This window comes from Mauremys mutica, chromosome 3 (assembly GCF_020497125.1).
Source record: "Mauremys mutica isolate MM-2020 ecotype Southern chromosome 3, ASM2049712v1, whole genome shotgun sequence".
Classification (NCBI taxonomy): Eukaryota; Metazoa; Chordata; order Testudines; family Geoemydidae; genus Mauremys; species Mauremys mutica.
Genome location: NC_059074.1, coordinates 85,066,763 through 85,080,629, shown reverse-complemented (window position 1 = coordinate 85,080,629; position 13,867 = coordinate 85,066,763). Strand labels below are relative to the sequence as shown.

Below are 13,867 nucleotides of genomic sequence, written 5' to 3'. Positions count from 1 at the left end.
ATGTGTACTGGATGCTGCTGACAGAGGCGGTACTGCAGTGCTACACAGCAGCATTCATTTGCCTTTGCAAGGTAGCAGAGATGGTTACCATCCCTATTGCACCGGCTGCCATTGTAAATTGGTGATGAGATGATGGTTATCAGTCATTTTGCACCGTTTGCAATTGGAAATTGGCAATGATGGTTATCAATCATTTTGTACCGTCTGCTGCTGTCATGAGTGCTCCTGGCTGGCCTCACTGAGGTCGGCCGGGGGCGCATGGACAAAAATGGGAATGACTCCCCGGGTCATTCCCTTCTTTATGTTTTGTCTAAAAATAGAGTCAGTCCTGCCTAGAATATGGGGCAAGTGTACTAGAGAACCAGAGAGCACAGCTGCTCTGGGTCAGAGCCCCAGAGATCCCGCAGAAATGATGAGCTGCATGCCATTCTAGGGGGTGCCCCTGCAACAACCCCACCCATTGCTTCCCTCCTCCCCAACCCTCCTGGGCTACCATTGCAGTGTCCCCCCATTTGTGTGATGAAGTAATAAAGAATGCAGGCATAAGAAACACTGACTTTTTAGTGAGATAAAATGAGGGGGAGGCAGCCTCCAGCTGCTATGATACTCCAGGCAGGACATTAAAGGGTGGGGGGGGGAGAGGAGCGCAGCCTCCCGCTGCTATGATAGTCCAGGGAGTACAGAATCTTTTCTTTAGACATGAAAGGGGAGGGGGCTGATGGAGCTCAGCCTCCAGCTGCTATGATGAGGACGGTTACCAAGCATTTTGTACCATCTGCCGGGAATGACCAGGAGTCATTCCCATTTTTACCGAGGCCAGCCAGGAGCACTCATGGGATGATGAGGACGGTTTTCCACCATTTTGTACCGTCTGCCATCAGGAAAGGAAGGGGAGGGGATGCTGCTGTTCAGTGCCGCAGCACCGTGTCTACCAGCAGCATGCAGTAGACATAGGGTGACATTGAAAAAAGGCGAGAAACGATTTTTTTCCCTTTTCTTTCGGGGGGGGAAGGGTGTAAATTGATGACATACACCCTGAAACACCTGGGAAAATGTTTTTGACCCTTCAGGCATTTGGAGCTCAGTCAAGAATGCAAATGCTTTTCGGAGACTGCGGGGACTGTGGGATAGCTGGAGTCCTCAATACCCCCTCCCTCCCTCCCTCCCTCCCTGAGTGTCCATTTGATTCTTTGGCTTTCCATTACGCTTGTCACACAGCACTGTGCTAAGTCCCTGCTGTGGCCTCTGTCTATCATAGCCTGGAGATTTTTCCAAATGCTTTGTCATTTCGTCTTCTGTAACGGAGCTCTGATAGACCAGATTTGTCTCCCCATACAGCAATCAGATCCAGTTTCTCCTGTACGGTCCATGTTGGAGCTCTTTTTGGATTTGGGACTGCATCCACGCTGGGCAAATAGGAAATGAAATTCAAAAGTTCGTAGGGCTTTTCCTGTCTATCTGGCCAGTGCATCCGAGTTCAGATTGCTTTCCAGAGCGGTCACAATGATGCACTGTGGGATACCGCCCGGAGGCCAATACCGTCGATTTGCGGCCACACTAACCCTAATCCGACATGGCAATACCGATTTCAGCACTACTCCTCTCGTCGAGGAGGAGTACAGAAATCGGTTTAAAGAGCCCTTTATATTGATATAAAGGGCCTCGTTGTGTGGACGGGTGCAGGGTTAAATTGGTTTAACGCTGCCAAATTCAGTTTAAACACGTAGTGTAGACCAGGCCTCAGAGAGCAGCGGCTGTTTTCCCGGTGAAGTAACCTATAGCCCAGTGCTCCTGGATGCTATGAATTCCTGTTGAGTGAACACTCCTCTGCTGTGAGCACCACACACAGCACCAGGTGGAAAGAGAGTAAACCAGGTCTGCTCCCACTGACCCCTCAGGAACCAGTACATGGTGCCCATTCTCCCTGTGGTTAACCGCTTCTGTTGCCAGCTAATGTAGTTAGGCCTGCGTCAGTGCTGAAGATTTCAGGCCCAAACTAGAGCAGGGTGGAGAAAGGGATGTCCATTTTGTTGAAGATTTTGATATTTTGGTTTCATTCATTCAGTTTCACAATAAAAAAACAAAAATTGTCATTCTCCATGAAAATGAATAGAGCCCCAGCTCTGGGGCTGTCCACCTGGCAGGATGCCCCTCAGCTTCAGATCTGGGAAGCCCTAGGGTCCCCAACTACAAGACAGACTGCCTCGTGGGATGCCCCACAGCCGTTGATCCTGGAAACTCTGGGATCTTTTGAAGGGTTCTATAAAATAGAAAAATATACTTCCAAGAAGGGCATCCATGAAATAAATCACAATTTAATAAGATGTGTTGACTATTAGAAAGCATGCTTTCGCCATTGTCTGCTGTTGTGCTGGCAACCACTGACACACTGAATCAAAGGGATAATATGTTCCAAAACTTATTTTGCAATAATAGTTTGGGATTCAGTTGCTAGTTTTATTGTGCCAAGCGGCTCAACATGCACTTTTAATAACGTAATTTATTCCATTTGTTTACATAAATAACACACACAACCTTTCTAACAATTTAAGTAATGTTTCATGATGCAAAATAATGCCATATGTGTCCTTTCCAAAACCCCATTATTCAGTTTGTTCACTTGCCTCTTTCATGTTGACAATGCTTCTTTTCCTTTTAATATAATTTTAAAAGGGTTTCCAAGGCTGCTTAAAGTTGGGGGTCTTGGGATCCAGTTTTCCTTTTGGCATCATAGTTTTCATATCTTTCAACCATGTCACTGACAGCTCTTGATCCTGTTTTCCACTGAAAGGAACCCTGGGCTTGGCAATTAATACCAGACTTGTTAATGCAAATTAAGGTGCTGTTTTATCTTTATTTCATCAGTATTTAACAAACAGAATGTATATTCCAATGAGACGTCATTTTAGTCAGTGCAGTCACAGACCATAAATGCACAATATGATCTCAGAAGGTCAGAATTATTATTAATTATCATTATTTTATTATTATTTGCATTTCCATACCAGGGGACAAAATCATTCTTGGTGTAACTCCTTTGAATTCAGTGGAATTAGATCAGGGTGAATTTGGCCACAAGTGTCTTTACAATGACTGCACGATCTCACATTAAGATAGAAATACATAGTGCAGCAAGAGCCATACCAATGCACTGGCGACTTGGTCTTGCAGCCTCTCTTCATCTGAACAGTATCATGAAATTCAATGAGGCCAGGCTGTATGATCTTTATTTGAATGTTCTCACATGTTTTTAAGATGACCAATTAAAAGTGCATTTATTTCAATGTATAATCACTTAAATCCAGAGGCTTTTATGTTAGATGTGTGGAGCATATACATTTGCTTATATCTAGAGCTTCATATCCTCGAGTTTTATTTTAAAGCATTAGTAGCAAGTCACAGGGGGTGAAATTCATCCCTGTGCAGAAGGTCAGCCCAAGACCTATACACCACTTATTTCCTCAAAATAGGTGTAAATGAAACTTAGAGGATACTTGGCTGTACACAACCTCTCCAGAGGGGTACATTTAATCCATATTGTATATGCACATAATGCAGTTTTTAAATAGTTAGCTCTGAAAAAAATTAAGCACGAGGACCATGTTAAAATTGAAAATTTAAAAACAATTATTTTTTAGCTCAGATAACATTTCTAAATCTAATGTAGAAACTATATCATTTGGTCATGTTTGGATAACACAGAAATGATCAAATGAAATGTTACTACACTTTTCTGAAACTGTCACTTTTAGGGAGGACAAATAAAAGGAATTTCGGTACTAAAGAAAATGTTTACAGAAAGTCATAAATATCTGAATACAAGCTTACAATAAAAGTGCTATTTGTACCATACTGTCATTACTATAAGAGGGTAATTTTCTGGAGTGTATGCAGTTGTGTATCCAAAACATATGCTAGTTGGGTACACTGACTTGCACGCAGTTTCTTTTGAAAATGTGGCCCATTATTTTTAGTCAAAGATTGATATAAATTAATGGTTGGACAATCTTAAAATACATCACCAGCTTCCTTTCAAGACTCTTTTTTTAATTTGCTTTTAAATATGTATTTTCCTCTCTGTTTTCCAAGAGATGGATTTTAATAAAACTCTTAAGAGTATTCATTCCTGCGTTTTAAAATATCAGATCTGACCAACCTGATGTTCAGGTTGCCACTTCTGAGAGTTTTCTTTCTGGGACAAATTAATCCACTGAGAGACGGCCTTGTGTCATCAGGAATCATCATATTGCATCAGAACATTATCACTGCAAAACAATGTTCCCAAGTTGAGAATATTTTTGCAAGCTCTGGAAGGGTTTTCAAGTCTTGGGGAAATGGAATCACCCTGCTAAACATATGAGAAACAATCCTAGCCCTGGAAGGAGCTTCTGAAAAGCTCCAAAGTGACTTAGAATCCTAAGTTCCATTCTCAAAAGCAGCATAGGCTCTTAGAGCCTACATCTCATTAAAAATCAGTGGGACTTACACTCCTAAATCACTCAGCTGGTTTTGAAATTTTTTTCCCTAGTATAATTTGGAAGAAGTTTCTTCTGGATCACAGGCAGGGCCGGTGCAACCATTTAGGCAAACTAGGCGGCCGCCTAGGGTGCCTAGTGGTTGAGGGTGCCTAAAAGCCCGCTCAGGCAATGAGGTGGAGTGGAGGTGAGCTGGGGCAGGGGCGCACAGGAGAACTGCTCCCTGCCCCAGATCACCTCCACTCTGCCTCCTCGGCTGAGCACACAGCCCCCCGCTCTAAGTCTCCTCCAATCGGCGCCGCAAGCCTGGGAGGGGAGGAGAATTAGAGCAGCACTGGCGTGCTCAGCAGAGGAGGCAGAGCAGAGGTGAGCTGGGGAGGGCTCCCCAGGTGGGGTTAGCTTCCGTGGGGGGGGCTCCCCGGGCGGTGTTAGCTGCTGTGGAGGTGGGCGGAGTTAGCTTCCTTGGCGGGGGAGGCTCCCCAGGCCGGATTATATGCCGTGGAGGGGGGGCTTTCAAGGTAGGATAGCTGCTGTGAGGGGGAGCTCCCCGGGGGGGTTAGCTGCCACGGGGGGCTCCTCAGGTGGAAAGGATGGGTGGGCGTGATTAGCTGCCATGGTGGGCGGGGTTAGCTGGGAGAGTGGCGCAAGGTGGAAGTTTCGCCTAGGGTGCAAAACTTCCTTGCACTGGCCCTGATCACAGGGAATAGTAAAAACAAGAGTCAGACAAACTTCCAGGGGGGAAAGAACCTCAGAATTTAAGAATTTGATCTTATACTTAAAACAATATAAATTTGTGCCACATACAAAAAAGTCTATGGATGTTTTGTAATCCACAGTTAAAAGCATCCTCAAGTAAGTATCAATTTTCTTATGAATGGTGAAGCAGTTGTAGAATTTTGAGTATAAATAGGAGCACTTGTATTTGAACTCTTGTTCAGTATCATTCCAAACCAATTAACAGCTGCAATGAAAGTAAAGGAGTAAATGACCAACCCAGATTAACTCCTCTACATTAAATAAGCTCAGTAAATTTTGAGGGGTCATATTTTGATTTTAGTTGTACCAGTGTAACTCCATGGACATCAATGGAATGACTCCCTTTGTTTTTAAATCGAGGCACTCCGATACTATGTTACAGGGGGCCTGTAATGGGTTGTGCATTCCACACAGGCCCTGAACGGGTTGATGTGGGCCTGATAAGCCAATTATGATATCTAGCTGCCCCTGAAGGGAGAGCAAGGCTTAACTGAACATGAAGCCCAGCTGGGCAGGGGCAGGCTGGCTGGTATAAAGCCAGGAAGCTGTCAGTTCAAGGAGTCTACAGGGAGAGAGTCTGTAATGAGTCTCTGGGTGCAGAGAGGTGCAGAGGAGAAAACCCAAGAGAGAGAATAAGCTTTGGGATCGTAGCCCTGGAAGAAGGGTCAACCCCAGAGGAACAGTGGAGAAAAACAGCCTGAGGGCTGAGCAGGAAGAAGCCCAGGGAAACAGCAGCAAGCAGTAGAACTGAGCAAACAGTGGCTGCTTGTTATAGGGTCCCTGGGTTGGAACCCACTATAAAAGGCAGGCCTGGGTTCCCCTTTCAGCCACTGGGAAGTGGCACAGGATTGTGAGAAACACTGGTCTGGCAGGACTTTGTAGTCTGCCCTGCCTTCTGGCGTATCCTAGTGATTTGGGATGGGGGGGAAGACAACCTTGGGGGCAGGGGTGGCTCCAGGCTCCAGCATGCCAAGCACATGCTTGGGGCGGCAAGCCACGGGGGGTGGTCTGCCGGTCGCTGCAAGGGCGGCAGGCAGGCTGCCTTCGGCAGCTTGCCTGCGGAGGGTCCACTGGTCCCACGGCTTTGGCGGACCTTCCGCAGGCAAACCACCGAAGGCAGTCTGCCTGCCGTGCTTGGGGCGGCAAAATGCCTAGAGCCGCCCCTGCTTGCGGGGGAGCGAATGACAGAAGAGGGAGCCAGACCAGATGAGAGCTGATTCCCCAGACACAGCTACAAGGAGATGGCCCCAACTGTCAGTGAAGCCCGTGACAGGGTCATATTAGCATCTTAGATGGATAGCATTACACTGGGTAACTGAGATTAGAATTGGCCCTTGACACTTAGCATTTCATAGTGTGGTTGATTTTTACCAGGGTGCATGTTCCTTAAATGACAGTGCAGTTTTTATTTTAGTTTCACTGCACATCTGAGCACCACAGCATGTTTTTTAAATGCTGGTTCCAAGCACTGTAATTTAGAAGGGTAAAAAGATCCTGCTTTTTTCAGTTGTCTTAGATTCAATTTCATTATAGATTTTTTTAAAGATACTTATTAAAAAAGACTTCACTTCATCTAGTGCCATTTGCTTAAGAAGTCAGAGAAGGGGGAACAAAATGAGTCTTTCATCTGGGGAGAAGGAAATTGTGTTGTACAGGTTTAGTGAAGAAGCAGACTACTTAATGACCATTCCAATACTTGGTGCTGAAAGCCTCTATACTTACTTTTTCTACTCTCTGGTGTAACCAAGCAAACAGTTTAACTCTGCATCTCCTATCAGATGTACCCAGAGCTTCCTATGAAAATATTACATTCTAAGGCCTGGTCTACACTGGCGGGGGGTGGGGGTCGATGTAAGATACGCAACTTCAGCTACAGGAATAGCATAGCTGAAGTCGACGCATCTTATTTCAACTTACCTCCCGTCCTCACGGTTCGGGATCGACGGCCGCGGCTCCCCCGTCGACTCTGCTTCTGCCTCTCGCCTTGGTGGAGTTCCGGAGTCAACAGGAGTGCGTTCGGGGACTGATTTATCGTATCTAGACGAGACACGATAAATCGATCCCTGATAGATCGATCGCTACCCGCTGATCTGGCGGATAGTGTGGATGTACTCTAAAAGCTTGTTAAGAAATGGTATTCATGACAAAGGCTGCACAGATCTTCATTAACACTTTCCTAAACAAGGTTGCCATATATGTGGTCATCATGTTATTAAAATCAACTACTCCATATACTGATAGCCTGCTTCTTCAAATGTGGAAGGACATTTTCATTTAAACAATTTGTCTTTTTACTGCAAAATACTGTTTGTTTATGGCACCACAGAAAGTATGCATCATAATAATACTGATATTGATTGTGGTTTCCAATACCTGGTTTCCATAGATGCAAAAATATTTCTCTTGCCAGCTCATTTTCTGCTTTTGTTTGTTTTAGTCATGCTACAAAATGAATTCCCCACATTGCACTTTAACAACTTCACCTGCTCTGATCAAAGAAAGTCAGTCTAAAGTACCTCTGGCTACTGTGTAGCAAGTCCAGTTAAACATTGCTTAGATGGTTTGCTTCAACATTGAATAGGCACTTCTAAGGGTATGTCCATACTTACGGCCGGGTCGAAGGGTAGCGTTCGACTTCTCGGAGTTCGAACTATCGCATCTAATCTAGACGCGATAGTTCGAACTCCGAACGCGCTCCCGTCGACTCCGGAACTCCAGCGCCGCGGAGTCAACGGGGGAGCCGCGGACTTCGATCCCGCGGTGTCTGGACAGGTAAGAAGTTCGAACTAAGGTAGTTCGACTTCAGCTACGCTATTCGCGTAGCTGAAGTCGTGTACCTTGGTTTGACCCCCCACCCTAGTGTAGACCAGGCCTAAGTTGTTTCCCTGAATATTCTTTTCCATTTGGAGTAAAGTAGCTGGCCTGTTTCTGATCCTATTTTAAGCCTGAAGACAGCCTTCATTGAGTGTATCAGTTAAATTACATCATTCATCTATGATCTATCATTGGAAACTGAGTTTTTATAGAGGATTATAACAGGAATATAACAATGTCATTTAAAAGATAAGGGGCTGAGAGGTATTTCTTGCATGTAAGGAGCAAGATAACACTTAATTCAACATATAGGGTCCCTACCAAGGGGAGTTTTGAGAGAAAAGTAGACAAAGAATCTCTTTGCTTAGTAATAAGGGAGGAAAATTAAATTCCCTCAGACAGTGACTTTTGGCTTTGTGGTGAAGTAGGATTGGCACTAGAATGCTTTTATTTTACTTAACTAATCTCAAGCATTCCCAGTTAATTTGGGAAGGTTTATGGGTTTTATTTTGTTGTTTGGATTGAAACTATCACAGAAAAGCTCCTAGTCTGAAACTTTTAAAGATCAGGCACATTTTTACCCTTATGAGTTTTCAGTATAATGTTCCCCAAGGAGTTAAAACGGCTAAAGTACAAAACCAAAGACTTCCTGGATTGCAGAGATGGAAAAGAAAAATGCATGGGACTAGTTAAAGTTTTGCTCCTGAGTGGTTATTAAAGTAGACTGAAACAGGAAGGGGAGCTTTACTCTACCAGTAAAGAAGAAGAAGAACTGGAAGAAGAACTGTGGGGGTGCTAGCTTCTGCTTTAACCAGAGGAGCAGGAGCTGGTCTCCAATCTGTTTTCTCTTCTTTTAGCCCTGGTTCCTGAATTAGATGGAGAACAGTGAATCAAGTTGGTTTAATGCAGCTTTGCTTGGGAGGGAATAAAGGGGAAATGGTTCAAAAGCACCCAGGTGGAGAGGAAGAGTATTTCTGAAGCTGATGGTCCAGCACTGGAAGGACAGCTCTAATCTTTCTATTAAACAATTAATAATAACCTTATCTGCTGCTAAATTTGAAATGTTGCAGGGCCTGGTGGAATGTGCTGAGCATTTATCAGATTAGGCCACTGCAGTCTTGGAAATTGAGACAGCAGATAGCTGTAACCACACACAGTTAGACAGTTTCATCACCCTCAGGACTTCTTGGTCAACAGGCCTTGGTCCTCTTCCCTCTTCTGGAATTTCAGAGGGATGACAATGTAACTAATGAGTGTATTATTATTGTATGTTTGTCACTGCTTTGATTTGTCAGATTGTTTCCTTTTGTTTTGTGTTTTGAATAATCAGTAAAATATATGAAAACACAAAAAGAAAGAAGTGGGGAGTAGCTCTCGGAGAGGGCATAGTTGGCTGTACTACACAAGAATAATCACTTTGGAAGGGTGTCCAAAGCCATAATTTTCTGTTTTGCTTTTTTGCCTGAAACCATAATCTGATATTTATCAAATAAATGGAAGAAAATCCCATAGCTCAATTGTTTTGCTTCCTTCAATACACAGTGACCCCCTCTGTTCTCTCTACACAGAATAAAGTTGCTTAGCTTCTTTACAAGGGGCCGACAAAGCACAGCAGAAGGGTGTGATATGTAAAGCACTCTAATTGCACCACTGGCACACTCAAAAGGTAGCTTGTTCATGTTAACATACTCCTGTTTTGTTAATGCAAACTAGCTACATTATTTAGAGCATTGTAGCAGGGTCTACATGTGGGAGTTAGAGCATGTACACAAGCCCTTAAGATGCTTTGGGCCTGATTCTCCTCTCATGTCACTATATATTAGGAGTAACTCTGCTGAAGTCCAGAGGGATGATATTTGAGATGTGCAGTTGAGGAATCTCATGGAAAAGTTAAGCATACAGGTGAGTGTGCAAAATCCCTCTTCACTTGCAATAGGTGCTTAAATTATTTTTGTCAAAGCACTGTCTTTTGAAATTGAGTCCTTAATTTCCCCTTGTTTGTGCACTTTAAATGTCCTTTGAAAATTTAGCCTTCTGTTCAGTATCCTCCCTGCTCTGTTACAAATTGCTTAGTACCAAAGAGGTACTCAATACTCATACTTCACTGCTTTAAAAAATCATCTAGAGATTGTTGGAAATGTGTGAGCATATCCAGATCATCTTCAATCTCTACAAAGTTGGCCAAACAAATTCAAAACTAATAGCAACATTTGCCCAAGTACAGTAGAACCTCAGAGTTCTGAACACCAGTTACGAACTGACCAATCACACACCTCATTAGGAACCGGAAGTACACAGTCAAGCAGCAGCAAAGACAAAAAAACAAATACAGCACAGTACTGTATTAAATGTAAACGACTAAAAAAAAAAGGGAAAGTTTTTTAAAAAAGTTTTGACAAGGCTTGTTTCAGTTCAATTAGATGGTTAAAAGCAGCATTTTTCTTCTGCATAGTAAAGTTTCAAAGCTCCATTAGGTCAATGTTCAGTTGTAAACTTTTGAAAGAACAACCATAACATTTTGTTCAGAGTTATAAACAACCTGCACTCCTGAGGTGTTTGTAACTCTAAGGTTCGTCTGTAATTAACATTTTCCACTCAATGTCATGCAGTCCAGTGTGATCAAGTGTAAAAGGAATACTAAATAAACTGCTAATCCTAAAAATTTGGCAAGAACATTCTGAGACTACCTGCCTTACTGTGGTCTTTTAGCACGTAGCAGATATTAATTAGCACATCCAGTAGCAGATAAACTAAGCCAAGTGAAACCAAAAACAGCAAGACAAAATAAAAAAAACCCAAACTAAAACCTTAGGTAAGCAAGGTCATTTTCATTACAACATCACACACCCAAGTTTATCAGAGGGAATGCAAAATAAACTTTTTTGTCATGATGTTCACAAAAGTATTCTGAAATTACTGGCTTTGCTAATGCTTTCAGTGACTAATACTTTGCACTTTCATCACAACTTTCATCTGAGAATCTTCCAGCACTTTGCAAACATTAAGGGATAGGCACAATTTATGTCTGCATAGGAGCAAAAGTGACCAGAGGAGCAGTTCTAAATGACATTGAACTAAAACATTGGTGCTAGCCATTTCAGAGTAGCTGTAAAGAGTAGAACAAAGGAAGCCATCAGCGATGAACAACAAGTTTTTTGGTCCTACAAAAGCAAGGATCTATGCTATATATTCTTGAGTGTCATCTACTGTCATCTTATCTTTCAACTATTTATATATATATAGAGAGAGAGAGAGAGAGAGAGAGCACTCTTGTAACATCTCTCTCCCTATAAAGGAAATCAAGTAATTAAAATTAACTATATAGTCTTAAAAATAGCTAGGTAACTTTACTGTGCTTCCACATATGTGATTTTATTTTGCTTCTTTTCCTTGTCTCATGAGGGCAAGCATCAAGACTTCTGTGCTGCAGGGTTTTCTGGCATCACCACTGCCAACTCCTGACGGTCACAGGAGGGTCACTGGTCACTGCCAGTCTCCCCTGCACCTCATCCAGGTTAAGGAATCCACTTGAGTCATTCCCTGATGGCAACGATTACTTGGTTGTTAGGGAATAATGGTTGTGGCAATACAATTAACCTTTTATGGACATGACAACGTGCATTGTCCAAGGAGGCACACTAATGTGCTATTGTAGAATTTTAGCCTGGAGTTGCTTTCCAGAAGTTTGGGGGATTTAACTTGCACAATTTTGCAGTAAGCATTAAATGTTATGTTGCAAGTAGACCCACTGTCAGCAGAAGATCTGAATATCTGAACTAGTGCTGTTTGAAGTTGTTGCTGTACAAGCCACTTTTTTCTTTGTTCTTCACAACCCAAATGCAACAGGTAGAGGTGAAACAAAATCATCTGAGGACATATAATTGTTACTTTCCCTCCTGCCCCCTCCACTTAGACTGTATTGTAGGACTGTTTCTGTCACTGTTTGCAGACTTTTGCACAATGATTTTTTTTTGCAATAAGCATAACATGGCACCATATGATAGACATTGATCTCTTTCATGTTCTCTCACAACACATGCATTAAATTTAACATCTTTGTGGTGGGGGAAATACCAAAGAAACCCATCACAGTAGCATTTAACTTCAAAAAGTCTAATAACACAAAAATGAGGAGGTTAGTTAAACAGAAACAGTCACAAGAGTCTAATACCTGCAAGCTGCATGTAAATTTTATTAAAATACCAAAGCAGAGGCTCAAACAATATGGAAACCCCAAATAAATAACAAAAGTAAGAGGACCAAAAAAAGCCACCCTGGTTAAACAACAGAGTACAAGAGGCATTTAGAGACAAAAAGATATCTTTTAAAAATTGGAAGTCAAATCCTACTGAAGAAAATAAAAAGGAGCATAAACTTGGCAAGTCAAGAGTAAAAGTATAATTAGGCCAAAAAAGAATGTGAAGAGCAACTAGCAAAAGATACACACACTAACAGCAAAAAACTTTAAGTACATCAGAAACAGGAAGCCTGCCAAACAGTCAGTGAGGCCACTGGATGACTGAGGTGTTAAAGGAGCACTCAGAGAAGAAAAGGCCATTGCAGAGAAGCCAAATGAATTCTTTACATTGGTCTTACCTGCAGAGGATGTAAGAGAGATTCTTACACCTGAGCCATTCTTTTTAGGTGACAAATCTGAGGAACTGTCCCAGACTGAGGTGTCAATAGAGGAGGTTTTGGAACAAATTGATAAATTAAACAGTAATAAGTCACCAAAGCCAGATCATATTCACCCAAGAGGCATCCCAAGTTTGGGAAACACTGTGATAGGGAACAGTCACAAAATGGCTTTTGTAATCATGCTTCATCAATCTATCATCAATTTATTAGAATTCTTTTAGGGGGTCAACAAATATGTGGAGAGGGGTGATCCAGTTGATATAGTGCATCTGGTCTTTCAGAAAGCCTTTGACAAGGTCCAACACCAAAGGCAAAAACCAAAGTGGGCAGACATGCGATAAGAAAGAAGGTCCTCTCATGGATCAGTAACTGGTTAAAAGACAGGAAACAAAAGTCGGAATAACTGGTCAATTTTCACAGTAGAGAGAAGTAAATAGCGGGGTCCCTCAGAGATCTGTACTAGGATCATTGCTGTTCAACATATTCATAAATTATCTGGGGGAAAGGGGTAAACAGTGAGGTGGTGAAGTTTGCAGACAGTACAAAATTACTCAAGATAAGTCCAAAGCTGATTGTGAAGAGTTACAAAGGGATCGCACAAAACTGGTGACTGGGCAACAGAATGGCAGATGAAATTCAATGTTGATAAATGCAAATAATGCACATTGGAAAACATCCCATCTCTGTATACAAAATGATGGGGTTTAAATTAGCTGTTATCACTGAAGAAGGAGATCGTGGATAGATAAGACGACAGAAAATACTATAATGCCACTATATAAGTCCACCTTGAATACACCTTGAATACGGTGTGCAGTTCTGGTCACCCCATCTCAAAAAAGATACATTAGAATTGGAAAAAATACAGAGGATGACAACAAAAATGATTAGGGGCATGGCACAGCTTCCATATGAAGAGATTAAAAAGACGGGGACTGTTCATCTTAGAAAAGAGATGACTAAGGAGATATGACAGAAGTCTATAAAATCATGACTGTATGGAGTAAGTGAATATGTGAAGGGGTAAATAACACATTGTTCTGTTCATTCCCTCTGAGGAACTTGGCACTGAACACAGTCAGAAGACAGGATACTGGGTTAGGTGGACCATTGGTCTGACCCAGTATGGCCATTCTTATGTTATGTATTGCTTGTCTTTCTTTGCAGATGGCTACTCTGTTTCT

General features: G+C 42.5%; 1 long non-coding RNA gene across 2 annotated transcripts in view; it reads right to left on the bottom strand.

Annotated features, from left to right (window-relative positions):
* The window catches only part of LOC123365756, a 117,287-nt gene that overhangs the window by 92,448 nt on the left and 10,972 nt on the right, over positions 1 to 13,867 (bottom strand). The gene's annotated exons all lie outside the window — the stretch shown is intronic.